Source organism: Microchirus variegatus (genome assembly GCF_963457635.1).
Source record: "Microchirus variegatus genome assembly, chromosome: 1".
Taxonomy (NCBI): domain Eukaryota; kingdom Metazoa; phylum Chordata; class Actinopteri; order Pleuronectiformes; family Soleidae; genus Microchirus; species Microchirus variegatus.
The window spans coordinates 30,368,256-30,378,066 of record NC_139802.1 but is presented as its reverse complement, the minus strand read 5'-3'; positions in this window follow the sequence as shown (position 1 = coordinate 30,378,066).

Sequence of the window (9,811 nt, the reverse complement as noted above, 5' to 3'; positions counted from 1 at the left end):
CAGCTTCTCCTTGTCGCCGTCTATTGAACAGAATAATCTGAGAGAGAAGGCACTCACTTAAAGTCTTGTAAGCATCAGGGTTAGGTCCAGTCAAGAGCATCTGTTTTGCTTCTATCTTTGTGCTTTTTAAAATGTTGTTCATCTTCATCACATCTGCTGTTAAAGGGATCATGTCTTTTTTATTCCAACGATCCTCCTCCAAGTTGGTTCGGGCACGACGTGACACATAAAGACCCCACTCTGTGGACACTAACCCTAAGAAGCTCCGAACTCTGGCAGCAGCCACATCGTCCTCATCCTTGACATGTTGGCCAATTACAATTTCACAAAGCGTCTTCAGCGAATAACCTAATTTTATTGCAAGAGATGGTGTGTCATAACGACATTTCGCCTCCAAGAAACCACTGGCTTTTTTTGCAGCATCAACAGCTAGTTTAAAATAAGGAGGCACCAAGATATCTTGTAGGTTCTTCACCCTCTGGTTCATGGAACGAGCAGCAAGAAGAAATCTGCCCAACTCTCTCATCTTCTGGCTGACGTGACCGTCCTTTGATTGATCACTTCCATGCCCCTCTAGGAGTCTTTCTCCATATTCACAGATGAGTGGGTCATTTTTCACTTGTATAGATACTTTATCAACAATCATTCTGCTTATAATCTCTGAGCACCTTTGTGACGCTTGTCCTTCGTGAGGTAAAAGAGAAATGACTCTTTCCCTTTGCTTCGACTGAACTTCAGGCTTCTCGTTTTTTTTACACTGTTTTTCATGTCTCCAAAGTTCATTTTTATAGAAGAACCCGAAACACTTGTCACATGGTAAGTAATCATTTGGCTCAACTTCTTCTGTTGGCTGCCTGTAGGTAACAATCTCCCCTTTTCCTTCCTTCAAAACGTCAACATTATGGTAGTAATCTCCTTTTTTGCGAAGTGACGCTAATATCTGGCTGCATGCTTTCGGATTTTCACACAGTGCTAGGGCCACTTCTTTTTCATTACTGTGATTTCTCTTCAAATGCTGTGCCATTTTGCTCTGAGGATGTTTACAGTACACACAGTAGTGTTTTTTGTCAAATTTTCGTTTCTGTCCTCTTCTGCAGCTTTTCACACTAACTTTTGATTCCGTTGTCTCGTCTTCGTCAACATTGGAGTTGCAGGGGTTGTCGTCTGAGTCACTCAAGTTGTTGGCAGGTTCATCTTGAAGTTTAGGGTTTATTTTTAGTGTTGATTTTGTGTTATTTTCAAGAACCTCACATGTGGATTCGCTGTCTGAGGTATCAATTTCCAGATCATGGCTAGATTCTGATAGAGAAGCATCACAGTCCTCCTGAAAAAACACAATGATCAATTATAAGTTCACTCATTGACAAATGGATAATTGTTGCAGCACTGTGATCCGTACAAAAATAACTATGTAAATATTAAATAATAATACAAATATAATAATAATTTCAGTTGCATTGCAAAATTTGGAATGCTTCAATTAATCAGTTTCCTTATTAAAAGGGAAATAAACAGAGTTTACAACAGTATAAATTCTATTGTTACAACAAGAAATGATCCAATAAACATACATTACTTTTTGTGCTAAGTTTAGTTCACAATGTAAAAACTGTGTTCATGTGTCATTACAGACCAGTAAGGCCCAATGGTTGGTGGAAAATTAGCATCTGACAGACTGCGGTACTTTGATTTAATCTGCTATATATACACATATATACAGTACTGTGCAAAAGTTTCAGTCTCCAGCAGCTCTGTTGTTTTTTTCTGTGATCATATGAATTGTGAATGAAGTGATGCGACTTAAAGCTGCTCTTATATATTAGCAAGCTGTCAGTGAGTTTAACTCATGCAACATGTGTATGTAACAGCATAACATCATTTTTTACAGCAGATATTTCTATAAATGAAATAGTAGGACAAACACAGGATTTAGCAGTAACATTAATGAAGGTTCCACTCCAGTATTGACAGAGCTGTGTTATTGTTCAAGTGTAAGAGTAGATCATGCTAAATACTCTACACCTGTAGAGGATGTTTTCTTTTAAAAAAAAAACAAAAACAAAAAAAAACTGCATACATATTTTCTGGATGTGTTCCAGTGAAGTGAAATAGAAATAATTATCCTTGATTGTTGTTATAGCAGCAGCTAAAACAACAAATCTAATGGTGGCCTGAGTCTTCTGCACAGTACTGTGTGTGTGTTTATATATACACATATATATATATATATAAATATATAAAACAAGGTTCAGTTCAATATTCACAGTGTAATAACATCTGAAATATAATGGAATGTGATCACACCTGAAAACATGAAATCTTCCTACATGTATGAATAACCTTTTCATATGAATAGGACATAGGACATAACAGTCAACAATAGAACTAGAAGAAAAAAATAGAAGAATTAATAACCAGCCTGTATGATTTATATATTGCATTGTCTCAAATTATGATTTCATTATACTGTAAAAATATATATTTATATATAATGTTTCATCCATACAAACCAGTAAAAACTGTATGAGCTCCAAATTATGGGAACATTAATTAAGCTTTACTGAAATTATATTCCAATTATGTCAAATGTGTGAAACTTTTAGTCTTTTTTTCAAAACCTAAACATGTTAGTGGCTTTCAGCCGACATCAATATAAGAAACAAAGGAAGAGGAAAACATACCTGTTCCTCTTCTTGTTCAACTTTCCTTCGCTTCATCATCTGAAAAGTTATAAGTTGTAAAATTAACAAGAAGCAAAAAAAAAAAAAACACTGTTCACTTTATTAAAAAAGTACACTGATAATGTTTACTAACACAAATGATTTTCCATACAGCAAAGTTTTTAAAAAAAAGTCGATTAACAAGTCCTGTGTGTGATGACATGGACACCAAGAAGCAGCCATGATGAATCTCATATTTATACTTTGGTCCCCACAAAAAATGTCTGTCTATCTGTGTGTGTCATGCACTCGAGTGGACACGCCCCCAGAATCTTAGGTTTTAAATTTAAACACTTGGTGACTGTCATTCAAATGTATTAAGGTAATTAGTCAAAATAAATGAGCTGGCTGACTTTACAGACTGATTTCATGTGTTAATACATTTCATAGAAATCATATGACTCTATAATAATACTTCAAATGCACCAGAAAACTAGAAATGTTTTAAAACAGTTCAAAAACATATGAAAAATGTCTTACCTCCAATAATTGTAAAGTTTTTTGGTGTTCTTGAACGTTTTTTGCAGTTAATTGATCCTCCAATCTTTTCTGACACATGTGATGATGCTGCTGCAGCCTCTGAACTCGGTCAGACATGTTGGAGACGCGTTCAATGCAAGTTTGGAAACCTGGACTTTAATGTGAAAGGATGCTCATAAATGTTATTTATTTATATAAATGACTTAATAAAACTAAAGAGAACATTATTTAAGTCATAGTTCTGAGTTTCTATGTAGCATTAAGATTTTAAAGAGTTATTAGTTTAAACATAAAACATGTTTTGTTAGGGTCATTAAAAGTGAAATGTCCGTTTTCCTGTGAATGCAGCATTCTAAAAAAAATAAAAATAGTTTGCAGGTGCAGGAAGAGGCGGGAAAGCCTGACCTGACTGTGACCCTCTGAACATATTAACACTTTTCAGTGCAGCCTTCATTGATGGCCCATCAGAGGGAGGGGGGAGAGGGGGGGACATGCTGCACCTGCACTGATGTTAGTCTGCTGTTCATCTGATGCTGCCCATCCCCCACCTTTCTCTCTTACTCCCTCAAACTGCAAATTCTGTTCTGCTCAGAATACAGGCATGTTACACAGTAAAAAAAAAGTTTCTCCTTACCACACACACATCCACCCTGAAATATCTGACTCCATAACATATAATATAATACAATGTATGGATTATGAGAGCTTGTCTACATGATGTCGTGGATGTAGTGTTTTTATATATATTTTTAAATCGTGAGATTAGAGTAGAGATTTTCTAATAAATCTTTTAACGACTGTCTAATACAGATGAGAATGCTATACTGTGAGAAATGACAGTGAATCTTCAACCTTACATTTTTTTAAAGAGAATTTGATGAACATTTTTCCCTGTGCTTAGCATTACCGCTCAGTGCGCAACAAAACAGCAGTTAGAGATTGACAGAGTTCTGATCGTCCTCAATATTTCTCAGAAGTGAAAAACGTCTTCTTCCATTAGTTCAACCTGATCAGATGTACATTAATACTAGTGAAATATGAATGTTTTATAAATTACAAGTGAAATCTGGGTTACAATGTCTTATGTCCCTGGATCTGCATCTGTTTCAATGCACCTTTGATAATTGAGACCCACTATGTGTGAGACAGGATGGGTGTATTAACACAAAAGTACAACCAAAATGTCATAATTTACTGGATATACTAGCTTCAAGGCAGTGAGTCCAAAACTGTCTTTGTGTTTACAGCCTTTCAGTCTTTATTTCTATATGTCAGTGAGACGGGAGGTAGAGTGTCATTTGTGATGAGGAAGTGTCATGCTCACAAAACAGTCGGTGAAGATCTGCCCAATTTAAAATGATTTTTACATCACAGAACTCTGAGCTGTTCCCAATCAACCTGAGAGTCTCAGCCTGAGCCTGAGACAAGAGTGTGGAGGCCAAGGTTGCGACTATACAGTCATGCATAATGGCTCTTTTTGTGTTAAAAGTGCAAGTAATGTAGTATTTTTCAGATTAATGGTGTATTATTTCACACACTAACAGCATCATCTATGAATCAGAACTTGTATTTTTAAGATCTCGACCCCTAAGCAGAGGATTATTTACTAGTTGTCCCTAATTCTGTTAAATTCTGTTAACATTGCACCTGTGTGAGCCTGTTTAAATCTATGTTTATCTCAGTAGTTATTGTCCATGTGCTGTTCTTGTTTCCTGGGACTGTCCAGTTCAACTGGCCACTCTCTTTACTCACACAGGCCTGGTTTATGCACCGTGTTTCGTCATTGTGTCTGCTGTGTCAAGCTCATGTTGAAAAACAAATACACTTTTCTACTTGTGCCTATACTTCAGTTTAGTTTTATTGTAAGCATGTTAGCCTGTAAAGGCCTGAAGTTCAGAGAAGAGAAGAGCTGAATGTTGTGGAGTTAATCTGCTGTTAATCTGATGTTAGTCTGATGTTAGACTGATGTAAATCTGCTGTCAGTCTGCTGTCAGTCTGCTCATCCCACACCGTTCCCTCTTACTACCTCAAACGGCAACGACTGATTAAATTAGACAAAGACTTGTGTACTGTTCTGCTCAGACATAATCATGTATGAGAACATCATAAGCATTATGACGGGAACAAAATCTAACATAGACATGTTAGACATAGTAAAACAATCGCTGTATGGATTATGTGAGCTTGTCTAAATTATGTTGTTGATGTAGTGCTTTTATATATTTTTAGTAGTTATTGAAACTGTCTTTTAACAAAATACGTATTTCAGATGGAAAGCATTTTCTATCTGGACAAACAGGGAAAAGTGCAGTGCAGATACGACAGTGACATGCAAATTAAGACTGAAAATACATCACAAGGCAACTAGCCCATTGGCCTGGTCCATACAGCCTTGACTGCAGTCACGAGTTGTCATGTGAATAAGAAATTTAGAAAAGGAGACAATGGCAGTAAACAGAAAGAGACTGGAAGAACATAAAAAGAATGGTTCAAGAAAAAGAAAAAAACAACTGTGGAGTCAAACTAAGAGAGAAGATGATGACGAGGCTGACAATTATCAAATGTGTGGTTTCAAAGCAAAATGTCAATAAAATTAAGTTTTCAGTTAAACTCTGAGTTTAAAGCAAAACTACTGTTAGGATGGTGATCTTAAGATTGACAGATAACATGTTTAATCCCCTCTGTGAAATTCAAGTATGACTTTACTTAAAATATAATAAAATTAATGTAATTCATGTAAATTAAACTAATTTTTCAGTTTATTTTTGGTTACGGTACATTATAGATTCAAATGAAAACGTCTCTGAAAGGTAAATCAAAATAACATTAGTGTATATTATTAATACTGATGCAGTCAAATCTGTTTTATTTGTACAGCACATCTCATAAACATTAACTGAGTGTGCTTACAATTAAAATACATGAAACTCTTACTACAATTTTTCAGTTTCCTTAATAAGCCTATCCTCTACACTCATACACTGATTTATGCACATGATTTGCAAAAGTGGTTCAAAAATATATATTTTAATCATTATTTAATTAATCTGTGGCTAAAATTGACTATTTCCAGTTTAAATATTATTATTATAATATTATTATTATTATTATTATAATTCTAATTGTGGTGCTCTGGATTATTGCTAAAGTTTTTGTGAATAATAAATAGTAATAATTATAATAATAGTCAAAGCTCTGTTTGCATTGTTTTTCATTTGAAATGTACTGTCTGCCTTTGAAATAGCCAATCACAAAATTCCCCTGCTTCAGCCAATCACAAAATTTGTCTTCACTCCACCCATTCGAAAAAAAAATGTGGGTGCAGTAACACTGAGTGGCCACATGGCAAACTTGAAACACACACATTTCTGAGTTTTCTAAGTCTATGAGGACTTCTGCTGAAACTTTGACAGATCATCCATTAGGGTCAAAGGAGCTCATCCTAGCATTATCCTTGTTAGGACCGGGCATTTTGTCCCCACAAGGTAAAATGTCCCCACAAAAAAGGTAGTTTGCCAGGGGGTGGTCCACACAAGCATAGAAAGACAAGAACACACACACACACACACACACACACACACACACACACACACACACACACACACACCTACATGTCTGTACCACATTGTGGGGACCACGTTCGGTACCAGGCATAATGTCCCCACAACGAAAAATGTCCCCACAATAAAGGTGTTTTGCCTGGGGGTGGTCCACACAAGCATAGAAAGACAATAGCATACACACACACACACAGACACATGCACGCACACACACCTACATGTTTTTTATCACATTGTGGGGACCACTTTCGGGACCGGACATGATGTCCCCACAAAAAAGGTGTTTTGTCAGGGGGTGGTCCACAGAAGCATAGAAAGACAAGAGCACACACACACACACACACACACACACACACACACACACACACACACACACACACACACACACACACACACACACACACACACACACACACACACAATAATAATATGTATGTTTGGATATATGTATGTTTGGAGTCTGAAAGAATCTCGGGAATGCTGGCAATCTCTGCAGCCATTGACAAATTTCTGTCTTCAGGCTGGGGATACACACACACACACACACACACACACACACACACACACACACACACACACACACACACACACACACACACACACACACACACACACGCACACACGCACACACATACATATTCTCCTCATGTGCACATACTTGACAGACACACACGCACCTTGGCTTAGCTCTGCTGTCATCATAGCTTGTCAGCACGCTGCACCTGTGAACGGTAACAAGAGCCCGTGGCTCGCAGCGCCCTCATAGCTGTGTGACAGACTCAAGAGATCAATTTCCTGTGGCAGAGGGGGCACAACCACACATCTTCACGTTAATTAAAAGCACAACCGGATTCTGACATACAGTATGGCGCCAATTTCACTGATGTGTCCATGAGACATGGAGGCGCTCGGAAAAATAGTTATAATAATAATATATGATTGCTTAAGTTTACATTATCTTAAGAATATGTTTGTCACTTCAATAAATGTGTGCTGTGTACAATTGTGATGTAGATGCATTTTATATAATCACATCACACTGAAACTCTCACACACATCTGCACACGTTTTACATTCTGCTCTATCACCAGTTATATCTGTCATGATTTGTCTTGCAAATATCCTCACCCGCTTTCCTTGTGATTTGATTTGAATAACTACTCACAAGCTCAATGACACGATTCAGTTAGAGGGATTAGATGACGCCACTGCTCTGAAAAAAGGAGACTTTGACTTGCAAATTCTGGCTGGTATGTTATAAAAAAAAAAAAAAAAAAAAAAATCCCATGCATGGAAATATATTTACCAAGAGTACGTTTCATATCGTGTCTGTAAAAAGCCAGGTTTTTTCATGTCATGTATTGTTTATGTATGTTAACGACGCTATTCTCTCCATAGAACTTAAACTCGTACTGTATAATTCAGGTGCGTCACCGATTGCGCTCGTGCATTCACATGTGCATGTATACCTTCAACACACAGACACACAAAGAGACACATAATTGCTGCCATCGCACACATCCAATAAGACTAAATGCGAGATGTGGAATAGTGAGCCGTCAGACCGCACTAATTCCTCTTTTTATATGTGTCTTTCCCACTGTGTAGCAGGGGGATCAGGGTTGCCTTTCAGGATCACAACTGAAGCTCTAAGCTCTTAGTGTGTGTGTGTGTGTGTGTGTGTGTGTGTATCTGGGTGAACAACAATTGGCCGCTAAGCTGTAAAAAGCCTTGCAGCCACAGTGTCGCCAACAAATATCCACTGGCTGTCAGCAACGGGCCGACTTTGTGTGTGTGTGTGTGTGTGTGTGTGTGTGTGTGTGTGTATACAAGTGCAGATGAGCCAACTTCCTGTGGTGGATTGAAGTTAAGTGCTGCTATTAGACGTATAGGCCTCCAGTCGGGGCTTCATTGTCTGAGCAGGAGACTCGCTGGTACTGACAGAGACGCACACGTGTGAGAGAGAATATGCGAATATGTGTACACATGCAGCTTCAGAACACAAAACACATTTTTTTTCCAGGTTTTAGACACATAGGAAAAAAAATTATAGATATTAAACTTCAAAACTGTATAGTGTAACTATACCCACCCCTGCTAAAAAAGGACATTCCTACGCTGCAAACAGGACATGATTTCTTTCACGTCAACGCAGACGGCAACAACAACAGCGAGCTCAGCGAGACAACAACAAACTTTGACTGAAGACACTGCTGTATATGCTCATTCTGCATATGAATAAACATAAAATCATTTCTGTCCACAAAGACAGTAAAATTACACAACAGTACACAAAAAACCTACTCAATTACACTAACGTGAGTAAATGTAATTCATTACTTTCCACCTCTGCTGAAGACCAGCTCAGTAATTATGCTTGATTTGAATATTTGTTCATCATTTTCAGTTTAACAAAATCTCTTTAGGCCATTTGTCTTCTACTCGCCAGTGAATAACTTCTAATAGTTTATGCTGCATGCATAATACAATCATTTCTTTTTTATTGATACCATATTTAGTTTATCTATTTTCTCAGTTTTCATTCATTTTATTTCTCCTATTTTTGAGCCCCCCCCCCCCCCCCCCCCGCCTTTTTAGACTCTCTTCATTAGGGATGTGAATCTTTGGGTGGCTCACGATTCGATTCATACGATTCTCGATTCCAAAAATTGATACAATGCATAAGGTGTGTTAAGGCAAATTATGGCATCAAAACAATACAGTTTGTATAAGATAACAGAGGCAAACTTAAGACAAAGGTCAAAATTTATTCACTCAAAACAAATAAAAACTTAGTTACTGTACAAAAACAATAACTTAATAATAAAGACAAGCTTAGGCTAGCTGCCTTTTTCTCCCAGAAGTTGCAAAAATAAACTGCACACAAATAACACGAACTGGTGTTTCGTGTGGTTTTTCAAAATAGAAAATTAAAAAAAAATATATATATAATTTTTTTTTCTCTAAAAAATCTATTTTTGAAGATTATGAATCGATTCAGAATCGTGGATGATTATGAATCGCGATTCCTATGAAATTTTTTTTTTCCCC